At 42.5% G+C, this 13,189-nt stretch overlaps 1 pseudogene; it reads left to right on the forward strand.

Moving 5' to 3' along the window:
* The first annotated feature begins 10,580 nt into the window (after window positions 1-10,580).
* On the forward strand, window positions 10,581-12,888 carry LOC121757016 (annotated as a pseudogene).
* Window positions 12,889-13,189: the final 301 nt, after the last annotated feature.

Below are 13,189 nucleotides of genomic sequence, written 5' to 3' on the forward strand. Positions count from 1 at the left end.
GAAGTCAACTGCCGGCTACTTTACTTTTGTAGGGGGAAATCTTGTTACTTGGAGGAGCAAGAAGCAAAAGGTAGTGGCTCTATCAAGTGCTGAAGCTGAGTTTCGAGGAATTAGAAGTGGTCTGACTGAAATCCTATGGCTAAAGAAGTTGATGACGGAACTGGATCTGATCTCACGAGAGTCGTGTAAACTGTTCTGTGATAACAAGGCAGCAATCAGTATATCAGAGAACCCAGTCCAGCATGATCGAACGAAGCATGTCGAGGTTGATCGACACTTCATCAAGGATAATATTGAAGCTAAGGTGGTGGAAATCCCGTTTGTTAGATCTGAAGACCAACTGGCAGACATCCTCACAAAGGCAGTAGACTCGAGGAGCTTTCATGGAGTATTGGACAAGTTAAGAATGGGTGATCCCATCACTTAACTTGAGGGGGAGTGTTGGAAAGAAATCAATCAAGGATCAATCAAGCACCAAAGAATTGATATGCACTTAATGATAATTGATACTAGGGCAAATCCTTACCATGTATAGAAGATTTCTTGTGTATCATATTGTGTATTTAGACAGCCCTTTCCTCTACTGTAAGAATCGAACTACATGAATAAAAATACAGCCTTCAAACATGGCATCAGAGCATGCTTTTCGATCCAAATTGATGGACTCAGAAACTGATTCATCATAGTCCAATACCTTCCTCAAACCTCTGACCAAAACAGGGCAGAAATCCATCCATACCTACACAAAAATGTCAGACGACAAAGAAGATAAACCATATGCAGAAGATCCAAGATTGAGTATGAGTAAACAAGTTACTCTAGCAGTCAAACTTAATGGAAATAACTATCCTCTATGGCAAAAGCTGATGAGAATTGCCATTGGAGGGAGACGTGCGAATCGGCACATCACAGGAGTACCACAACCCCCAGAACCGGGAGCGAAGGGCTATACCGAATGGGAAGAAACCGACATGATCGTGTTCTCATGGATAGTCGACAATATCGAAACTGATATTGTCGTGGACTTCGCTCACCACCAAACCGCGCAAGCTCTGTGGGAGAGCTTGTCTGTTACATTCGCTAGCACCGCCGATCCATACCTGCTGTACGATTTGGAGGAACGAGCGAGTAAAATAGTGCAAGGAGAACAAGGACTCGAGACTTACTGGCGACGTCTCCACGGAATCTGGATAGAAATAGATCGATGCGAAAATCGTCCGATCGATTGCTGCGACAAAGGGGTCGGACAGTTTCGAACCTACATCGGAACGAGACGATTATTCAAGTTCCTTACCGGATTGAATGAGAAGTATGATGGAATCCGGCGAGACATCCTCAAAGAGCAACCACTGCCCTCAGCCGAAGTCGCGTACGGACGGGTGAAACGAGAAGCTACCCGGCTCAAAATCATGCCGCCGGCAGCAAACACGGATCCTCCGACCGGCACGACGAATGACGACTCATCATCGGGCGGAGTAGGGCTCGGATTCGCGGCCCGGAATCTACCTCAGCAACGCCCCAATCATCCCCCACCGCCACGCGCCACCGGACCCAACCGACGAACAGGTTTCAAACCAGACAAGTCAAAGATGTGGTGTTCCCATTGCGGAAAACAGAAGCATACCAGAGAATCTTGCTTCCTCCTGGTCGGATTTCCCGACTGGTGGGACGAAAACCAGAAGGCAAAGGCCCGATTGGCGATTGGGATGGAAGAGAATGGAAGCGGCGGACTATTCCCAACCGGAGGGGGCAACCGCGAGGCTACCAACCCTCGGGGGAGGACCGGAGATGGAGACTCCCGAGCAGGCGGGGGCGGCAGACGTGGAGAGGCGGACGGGATGATCGGAGAGGCAGCGTTCGCAGAGAGGAAAAGAGGCGTCGCGGGAATTGGAGGTACCGGATTAGGGTTGTCTAACCCTAATCCACAAGTTTTTCAATTAAGTCCCCCCCGTATGCCTAAATTACATAAAGTACCCCACAATTTAGAATCTGACCCCTCCATAAATAGTTGTGTTCAAAATGGTCCCCAGCCTATTAAAAACCGAAAATCAGCCCAAACTTTGTCAAAAATATCATATCTGACCCCAAATCCCTTTGCACCCCTAGAAAAAATATCTACTGCTTTTATGGCCCGGAATATAACTGATTCTAAGGAGAGTGGATGGATATTTGATTGCGGGGCCACGGATACAATGACATATGATAAGACTGATTTTTCTGTGATAAATGAGGCTATGAAAAGTTCAATTCAAACTGCCGATGGGGAATTGACAGCCGTTAGTGGGAGTGGGACCATTCAAATCTCACCAACGTTAAAATTGACCAACTGCCTTTATGTGCCCAAATTGTCCCATAAACTCATGTCTATTAGTCACGTGACTAAAGAGCTCAATTGTACGTTACTGATGCATCCCAATTTCTGTGTTTTACAGGATATCAGGACGAGGAGGATAATTGGGCGTGGCACTGAGCGTCAAGGCCTCTACTACGTGGATGAGATTACTCAACAAGGTGGCACCGCGATGCTTGCTCACGGATCTGCTAATCGAGAAGCTTGGTTGTGGCACCGCAGATTGGGACATCCATCCTCGGGTTATCTTAAAATTCTGTTTCCTAAGTTTTCTAAATTTAAAGACATTTCGTGTGAATCTTGTGTTTTGGCGAAAAGCCACAGACAATCTTTCAAATCTAGGGAGACTCGAGTTGAGAGTATTTTTTCCTTGGTACATGCTGATGTGTGGGGCCCAGCGCCTGTTGTTGGTGATCATGGTTTTAGATATTTTCTCATATTTGTGGACGATTGCACAAGATTAACTTGGGTATATTTTTTGAAAAATAAGTCAGAAGTTTTTCAAATATTTGTCAAATTCTTCACCTTAATTCAAACTCAGTTCCAAACTTCTATTAAGGTCGTTCGATCTGACAACGGTAGGGAATTTGTTAATAAGGAAATGACAGAATTTTTTCAAAGTAAAGGCCTCGTTCATCAAACCACTTGCCCCTATACCCCGGAACAGAATGGAGTAGCGGAACGAAAAAATAGGTTAATTTTGGAAGTCACCCGAGCCCTGTTTTTTGACTCAAATGTTCCTAAATTTTTGTGGCCCGAAGCTGTTGCTACCGCTGTGTACTTAATCAATCGCCTTCCTACCAAAATTTTGGGTATGCGAACCCCCCTACAGGTACTTTCGACCCTTGCTAAAATTCCAGAACCCCTTACTCTTTCCCTTCGAGTTTTTGGCTGCTCTGTTTATGTACATATCCCCAAACATGAAAGAAGTAAATTTTCTGCTTGTGCTCTTAAGTGTGTTTTCTTGGGATATGGGACAAATCAGAAAGGGTACCGTTGCTATGACCCCACTTCTAGGAAAATAATAACAACTATGAACTGTAATTTTCTGGAGTGTGAATTTTTTTTTCAAACCCAAACTCGGGGTCAGGGGGAGAGTTATAATAGCCAGGGGGAGAATTCGAGTGACAACATTAGACCCCTTAGTTGGGCTGTGTCGCCACAATCAGACGACTCACTGGCGGAACCAACAGAGCAGGCTAGTGTCACCGCCGAGTCGATCCCGTCTACTATGGAGCCTCCTCCGTCGCCTACGTCTCAATCGGATCCTCCTCCAGTGATATCTGAGGTAATTCCTGAAACTAGCTCAGATAGTACAACTATCATGACTAATGAGTCCGGTGTAGAGGAAAATACAGCAATTGACGGTGATACAGGAAGGTATGTACTCCCACCAAGGAGTACTCGAGGTGTACCAGCAAAGCGCTATAGCCCAGAGAGGACTAGCTCAAAAAGTCGGTATTCTGTGGCAAATCTGGCGAAGGCAAACTTGAGTGAGATGGCAAGGGCGTTTGCAGCAGCCCTCTATGAAGAAGAGGAACTACCAGGGACAGCAGATGAAGCCATGGGAATTGCCCATTGGAGAGAGGCAATGCTAGTTGAAATGAGAGCCCTGATGAAGAATAAAACATGGGAGGTATGTCTAAAGCCAGATGGAGTCCGCACGGTGGGGTGTCGATGGGTCTTCACCATAAAAAGGAGGCCAGATGGATCTATTGAACGGTATAAAGCAAGACTGGTGGCGAAAGGATACACTCAGACATATGGGGTCGACTATGCTGAAACGTTCTCACCAGTTGCGAAGATGAGCACTATTCGGGTGTTATTCTCTATAGCGGCAAACAGAGATTGGCCACTGCATCAGTTTGATGTGACCAATGCATTCCTACATGGTGAACTGTCAAAACCGATTTACATGGAGACACCGCCTGGTTTTTCAGGAGATTTTGAAGGAGGAAGGGTCTGTAAACTGAAGAAGACCTTGTACGGACTCAAACAGTCACCTCGAGCTTGGTTCGGGAGGTTCACGGAGGTGATGAAGAAGTACGGATACAAGCAAAGTAACTCAGACCACACACTTTTTCTAAAGAAAAGAGAAGGTAAGATCACATGCTTAATCATCTATGTAGACGATATGATACTCACGGGAGATGATGAGGATGAGATCAACCAGTTGAGGAATAATTTGTTTACCGAATTCCAAATGAAAGATTTGGGTCTACTCAAGTATTTCTTAGGCATAGAAGTATTAAGGTCAAGAAAGGGAATCTTCATTAACCAAAGGAAGTATGTACTCGATCTTCTGGCAGAAACCGGGTTACTTGACTGCAAGCCAGCGGATACTCCTATGGTATCAGAGCGGGTCACCGATTGTGGGCTAAAATTGACTGACCCAGCAGTATAACTGGGCTGAAACTGAAAAAATGACTGACCCAACAGTATAACTGGGCTGAAAATTTGGGCCAGTGGTCCAACCGATGGAACAAAATTGGGCCGATTGTCCAATTGATCATAAAAAAGTCCAACCCCTCCAAGATTCACCTCGAAGGGTTTGAGGGAGGGTGTTGGCAATTGAAACATAAAATGAACATAAAAAATATCCCACATCGGTGTACACAAAGAGCTTAATCCACTATATAAGTCTCATGGGCCTCTCCTCCTATGACCAATTGGTTTTAGGATGAAACCCATGGATTTCTATCAGGAGGTGATTTGATAGAATTTGAATTGTTTTTAGATGATGATGCACAATTTTGATGTTGTTGAATTGAGATTGTGACATTTTAGTATTTTACTGATATTAAACAGAGCATTACATTTGAGAGATTCATGGTTCAAGCTGGTTCCGATTCCACGGGGGTATCGACAGACATGATCTCCATGAACTCGACCGTGAAACTAACCTACCGCAACACAGCTACATTTTTCGGAGTTCACGTCACCTCAACTCCAGTCGCTCTCACCTACTCGCAGCTCACCATTGGCTCAGGCACCGTAAGTCTCCACTCTGTCAAAGCCATCTGACAAACGCCGAGTGCCATCGAATGATCATTTTGGTTTGTGGCATTGCGTTGCAGGTGAAGAAGTTCTATCAATCGCGTACCAGCCAGAGGAACATGGCTGTGACTGTAATAGGCGACAAGATCCCATTGTACGGAAGTGGTGCGAGCTTGAGCACCCCCACGGGGATCACCACGCTCCCTGTGCCGCTGAAACTGGAGTTCACAGTCCGGTCGAGGGCTTATGTTCTTGGCAAACTGGTGAAGCCGAAGTTCTACAAGAAGATCGAATGCTCTATCGTATATGACACCAATAAGCTCAACGTGCCCATCTCCCTCAAGAACTGCACTTACAATTAATGGGAGATGAGATGAGATGAGATAAGATGGTTACATTGTTCATATCTGCTGAGGATTGATTGAGGTAATTTCATAGCACAATTTGTGTGAGCTTAGCAGCTAGTATTTATGAATACATGAGCTAAGTTGAATAAGAACTCTTGAAGTTCTTCATGTGTCTGTTTATATTTTATCTAGGCCTTGTGTGACTTATTAATTTAATTTATTTTTGGTATATTGAGTTTGGATGTATTCTTCTGTTGGGGTTAAGGAAGTGTATGAACTCTTTAGTAGTAGTAGTGGTATCAGTGGTGGACGCAGGATTTTTATACTGGGGGTCCAAACTCCTGTTAACAATTGTTTCATATTTTTAGTGTCAATGTTGGCGGGAACAATCCCGATACGAACAATATAATACATATATTTTTATGAGGCTAAATAATACTCCCTCCGTCCATAGTATATGTCACACTTTCCTTTTTAGTTTTTTTTTATTCAACACTTTCTTTTTAGTTTGTTCCACAAAAGATGTCACATTTTCTTTTTTAGAAAAAACTCTCTCATATTAATATAAATATATCATTTTCGCTCTCCATCTAATACACAAAATAACACCTCTTAAAATCTCGTGTCAATTCCTAAGTGTGACATCTACTTTGGGACGGAGGGAGTATTGAAGAATAATTTTTTAAAATAAAAACATAATTTAAAAATTAAATAACAATTGTTTCATATTTTTAGTGTCAATGTTGGCGGGAACAATCCGATACGAACAATATAATACATATATTTTTATGAGGCTAAATAATACTCCCTCCGTCCATAGAAGAGCGACATTTTAACCAATTGGGCTAGGTCGAATTTTAGTAAACCGAGTATAAATATGTTATATATAAGAAAATCTAAAATTGTTGGGGGTTCGTCTATATATGTCCGCCACTGTGGTATATATACTTATGTGTCTTACTTTACCCACTAGTTTCCATTTTGAACATTTGTTTTTATTTATTCTTAATTTCAATTTTTATGCTTTAGTTGAAGTACTTACTTATTAACTACTACTCCGCATCTATTATATAATTATATCCAATTAAGAAATACTTATAATCATTTCAGCAATTAAGTTTGCAAGTAGGGTGTATTCATTTTTTAAATTACAGTTTTTAATTAATTGTTAATCATGATCCATAATTATATTATAAACTGGTATTTCTTTAAAAAAATAAGTATGATTTATATAAAAAAAGTTTGAGACACTAGATTTTGCATTTGTATAAGGCACCGGAAGCGCATTAATCTATTGCATTTGCTATCACATCCACTAATTTGCCAATAATGATTACTAGAATTTGTTAAATAGTAGATTCGAATTAACAAGGCCATGATATTCTTCCACAGCAAGCATAAAGCAAAACGTTCTCCAAATTTTGCTTGACATCAACATTCATTCCAATTTCGATTAAAAAAAATGTGTAAATGTAAACCAACAGTGAGATCTAGAAAAATGAGAAGCAAAGCAGTATTTGGAAAAGTGATGGGAAATATGAAAGAAATTAGAGTAAAGATTAGAGGTAGGAAGGGAGGTATATAGTAGTGGAGTCATGTTCTGCATGCGGTGATGGTGTAGGGGTGGACGGGGCCTCCGGCTCTGAAGATATGATATGACGATATAGTGATATGTCTTGCGATATAGTTAGGATGATATGACGATATAGTGATATGTCTTGCGATTAAGGATGATCCTAGGTGAGATTGATCGACTCTATCATCCGTCCATGTGTAACATTGGACAACTCCATAAATCAACTTCTTATGATAGCTCCTCCATCTTAGTCCTTACCCCTCTCTCAATTGTGCAATTTTCAGATCTCATTGTGACGTACAATTTTTGTCAAAACTCCCTCAAACCCAAACGATAGCAGGCCACATCAGCAAATCGACTAGAACCATGTTCATCCAACAAATTTCATAAATTCCATTTGATGGATCCGTATGATGTCCAAATCATAAAAATAAAAAGGAAAAATGGATATTAGTCCCTAAAATTATAAATTTTACCAAATTTTGGTAGCATTTCACACAAACTTCAAAATTAATCTAAAATATTACTCACTCCGTTCCATAGTAATAGAGTCATTTTGTCATTTTGGTACGTTCCGGAGTAATAGAATCATTTCTTTTTTTAGTAAAAGGCAACATATTTTTCCACACCTATTTTACTCTCCCTTACTTTTTTCTCTCTTCATCTCTCTACCTTTTTCATTTTCCACTTTATTTTCCCTTTATTTAACTCACCTAATACAATTTTTCTTAATCTTCGTACCAAAAAGAAACGTCTCCATTACTATGGAACGGAGGGAGCATAAATTTAACATTTTATTTATTATTTTCCACGGCATGTCAATCAACATATTCGACTAACTTACATGCATTTTTTTATCCTACTTAGCATTGCTAACTCACATAGAATAAATTTTGCCTAAAATATCTAATACGTTGGGTTAAATAATTCACCGATTGGTTTACCTAGGCAGCCAGCCTAAGAGCATCCACAACGGCGGCCGTCCCGGAGGACGTCCGACCGGCGTGCCGGATGTCCGCGTGGGACGTCCGCCATTAGGCAGCAGGAGGCGGACGCGGACGTGCGTTGCAGACACTGGAGTTCCGCGGCATTCCGGGGACGTACGTCGTGACGTCCGCCATTGCGGGTTCCCGACGGACGTCCCGATTTTTCATTTTTTAAAAAAAAACTTTATATATACGGCTCGTTGAACTTCGTTTCATTCGCACCAATTGTTTTAACGGGTTTCTCTCTCTCTGCGTTTCTTTTATATATCCAGAATGGCTAGTGGTAGTGGTAGTGGTGCGGGTGGTAGTGGTGGAATTTCTGATGACGTACGTCGGCGAATTAGAGAACAGTTGCGGGCCGTTACGTCCAAGGAGATAAATCGCGCGATACAAGCGGCCTTGCAGCAGCCGGCGGTACCTTGACCCATCCATCGTCGAACTATAGTACCCCGAGACCACATCGCTGCACACCGTCGGTTGTATGAGGACTACTTCGCTCCGGAGCCGCGGTTTGGGGAGAACATGTTCCAGCGACGTTTTAGGATGCATCGTCCGCTATTTCTGCGTATCGTGGGCGCTTTAGAGCGTCGATACGAGTATTTCAGGATGAGGGAGGATGCGGTTGGTAAACCCGGTCACACGCCCATACAGAAGTGCACTGCCACAATCAGGCAGTTGGCATACGGAGGTGCGGCCGACATGTTCGATGAGTACCTCCACATCGGCGAGATGATTGCCCGCGATTGTCTGAAGTATTTTTGTGAGGGCGTTAGAGAGATATTCGGGGATAGGTATCTTCGGAAGTACACCCCCGAAGATTGCCAGGCTCTGATGGATATGCACGGGAGTCAGCACGGGTTTCCGGGAATGTTGGTCAGCATAGATTGTATGCATTAGGAGTGGAAGAACTGCCCCGCCGCCTGGAAAGGGGTGTAAACTACCGGTTTCAAGGGCAAGAATCCCACGATGATCCCTGAAGCGGTAGCTGACTACCGGCTATGGATTTGGCATGCGTATTTTGGAGTAGCCGGGTCGAACAACGACATCAATGTCCTCCAGTCATCGCCCTTTTTCAACGACCAGTGCATGGGTGTTGGTCCGGCCGTCAGTTTCGTCGCCAACGGCAACCAGCACAATATTAGCTATTATTTGGCTGATGGGATATACTCTATATGGCCCGTCTTTGTGAAGACAATCAGATGCCCAACAGAAGAAAAGAAGATCTATTTTGCGGGTCGCCAGGAGGCAGCGCGCAAGGATGTGGAGCGGGCATTTGATGTGCTCCAGGCTCGATGGGTGACATTGAAGGGTCCATCACTACTGTGGTATATTGACAGCATCGCTGATATCATGTACGCATGTATTATCATGCACAATATGATTGTCGAATATGAAGGTCCAACACTGACTGATTGGGCCAATGATGATGTTGATGCTGCTAGTCCAAGCCACGGCGTGGCCGCTGACAATGTACGTATGGGGATACCCCATGAATAGGCCGATCGAGTCCGTGCATTTGCCGACATGCGCCAACGACAAGCCCATATTCGACTCTAGAACGATATAATTAAAGAGCTATGGGCGCGGAGGGGTCGTCGTTGATATTTAGAATGTAATTTATTTAGACTTTTTTTTTGTTGAAATGTACTTTTTTATTTTTATTATTTAATGAAATTATCATTGCATTTTCTTCGTCCGTATTCGTGTCGAAATTTTAATTCCGTAAATTGTTTAATTCCTTAAATTGTTTAATTTGGTGAATTTGTGAATTTTTATTATTGTGGATGTCCGTCGGGATGTCCTTGGGGATGTCCGCCATTGTGCAATGGGATGTCCTTATGACGTGGCAGTGCAGTGAGATGTCCTTAGAGCATCCACAATGGTGCCCGTCCCGGCGGACGTCCGACCGGTGTGCCGGAGTTTCGCGCGGGACGTCCGCCATTGTGCAGCGGTGACGCGGATACGGACGTCCGCTGCGGACACCGGAGTTCCGGGACGTCCGCCATTGCGTTGACTCCACGGACGTCCGCGCGGACGTCCCGATTATTTTATTATTTTTTTATTATTATGGGAAGTTCGTCGGGATGTCCTTGGGGATGTCCACCACTGTGCAGTGGGATGTCCTTATGACGTGGCAGGAGATGTTTTTAAGAAGTCCGTCAGGATGTCTGTCGGGACATCCGCACCACTGTGGATGCTCATGTGGCAGAAGGTGTTTTTGGAAAGTCCGTCGGGATGTCCGCCGGGACATACGCACCACTGTGGATACTCGAAATTCAATTGAACTTTTCTTCATAATTCCACTGTCAAAAGATAACAATTCAAAACCAAAAGCACTTTCAGCAATTTATTCAAAATCAACACATGATTCGTCTTTCAAATTCAAAGCTCCAGACTTTATAGTTTAATCAATTTCATCCATCAATTCGTTTGTTTACTTCGATTCAGCAGTGGATATGTATAACAGCAACGTCGACGGCCGGATTTCGCGGCAAGTGCCCTACTTCAACACCCCCAATCTTCTTGATCATCACCCCCCTTACATTCCTCCTTGTATTTGCCCTAATCTCTCTCCGATTACTTCTCTTTCAATGCGATTTCACCTCAATTTTCCTAATTTCTTCTTTAATTTTTCAGTTCAAGTTGCGGGCTTGGCTCCAGGCCTGCCTCACGAGGAGAACGAGCTGGATTCTCAGTGGAATTTAGGGCTCGAGGCGAAGAAAAAGCGGCCGATTGAACAAGTTTTTCTGAATAAAAGCAACAGCAACAACAATTCTCAGATATCATCCGTGGATTTGCTGCAGGCCCGCTCAGTGTCAACCGGGCTGGGCCTCTCGTTGGACAATCCACGATTGGCATCTTCAGGTGACTCGGCCTTGCTCGGGCTGGTCGGAGATGCTCTTGATCGCGAGTTGCAGAGGCAGGATGCTGAGATTGATAGGTACATTAAAGTTCAGGTGCGAATTGTGATTTCTTGAATAATTTCCCCCTCTTTAAGTGTTCAATGTTTGGTTGATTTGACTGTGTATTGTGTTGTATCGATATTTCTGCTTGTCTATGATAAATATATATTGCTGGTGTGGATGATTTATGCTTCAATTCTGTAAATTGCTAGTCTTTTGAGTGATATGAAGAGGTCATACATTGGTTTTGTATCAATAGAGGTACGTTTAAGTCTTGTGTTGTCGAATAAACATGTTCTCAAAGGCATTCTTTTTTCTGGTTTTAATGAAAACTTGAATCTTTTGAATAATCACAGCTGTTTGGGCTTGTGTTTTGTTTGTGTTTCAATGCAATCGGATCCTTTCAAAGTGATACACATGTTTACACGTTTGGTGTATGAACATGAATTACTGGTGTGATTCTGTAAATTCGGTTATGACATTATGCAAAATCATTGTTTAATCATAATGCCGGGTCCATTGTATTTTCTGCACTGCGCTTGGCTGTGTATTGCTATTATTGTGTTATGTTGCTTGGTAATGTAAGAAACTCTTATTAAGTTCTTTCTCAAGTTCGTACAACAACGAAAAACACATGCTTGATACTAGTGTATGTCATGAACATATTCAAAACTTTGAAAATGGACATGGCTGTTTGATTATAATCCTCTTGATGGAGCAAACATCTCGTTGCCCTTTTTATCCATCTCTCTTAATCTGCAAGCTCATTTTCTGCAAATCCTAGGAATATCAGACTTGAAAGTTACAAACTTCGTCTCCAACCAAGAAGAATTGTGTAGCATCACATATTACAATAGATGAATTCATGTGTAGCATTTTAGAAGAAAATTCACTTTCTAGGTTTAGGATTTTCCCATCCTTGCTACTAGTTTTGTTAACACTTAATTGTTTGCATTACGACCCAGATTTGAGGCAAACGTGCAGCTCTTTTGCTACTGATTTACTCAAACACTAATTGTTTGTTGAACTTTAAAATTACATACAATTAAGCAACTTGGATTTAATTTTGTGCCAGAGAGATGTGTAGTTTTCCTTAACTCTCATTTACTTCTATTGTGATTACAATGAATTCCGTCTCATTTGGCAATGGTTTGATTATCTTTCGACAGGGTGAACGTCTGCGACAAGGTATTCTAGAAAAATTCCAAGCAACCCAACTCCAGACCTTGTCATATGTTGAAGAGAAGGTTCTGCAAATGTTCCAGGAGAAGAGGCCGAGGTGGAAGATATCAACAAAAAGAACGTGGAGCTTGAACTGCGGATGGAACAACTCGCTCTGGAGGCAAACGCTTGGCAGCAACAGGCAAATTACAGCGAGAATATGATCAACGCCCTCAAGCACAACTTAGAGCAGGCTTATGCGCAAAGCAGGGACAGTAAAGAAGGGTGTGGGTATAGCGAGGTTGACGACACGGCGTCGTGCAGCAATGGTGGCCTGGTCGACTTCCTCCTCCGCCGCAAGGACAGGAAGGAGTTGATGAGGTGTAAGGTTTGTAGAGTGAAGGAAGTGTGCATGCTTTTGTTACCTTGTAAACATGTATGTTTGTGTAAAGAATGTGAAAGCAAGTTGAGTGTGTGTCCATTGTGTCAGTCCTCCAAGTACATAGGCATGGAGGTTTATGTGTAATGAAATTATATGAATCTAATGCTGACTTTGTCTTAATCTCAATAGACTTGGTTCTAGCCTTTCATCACCATGCCATATTACTATCTTGATATGAATATCCCTTAGTCTTTAGTCCAAGTAAGTCAAATCAACAATTCAATCTCAATCTTTTCAATTTGTATCATTTAAAAAGTACTCCCTCCGTCCCAGTTTTAGAGTGACATTTTGCCAAAAAAGTCCGTCCCAGTTTTAGAGTTACATTTACAATTTTCCATTTTTGGACATAGAAATTTACCCTATTATTCAACAAAATTACACTCAAATGCCATTATAAACACAAAAATAAACTCAAAATAAAAAACAA

Source organism: Salvia splendens, chromosome 12 (genome assembly GCF_004379255.2).
Source record: "Salvia splendens isolate huo1 chromosome 12, SspV2, whole genome shotgun sequence".
NCBI classification, from domain to species: Eukaryota; Viridiplantae; Streptophyta; class Magnoliopsida; order Lamiales; family Lamiaceae; genus Salvia; species Salvia splendens.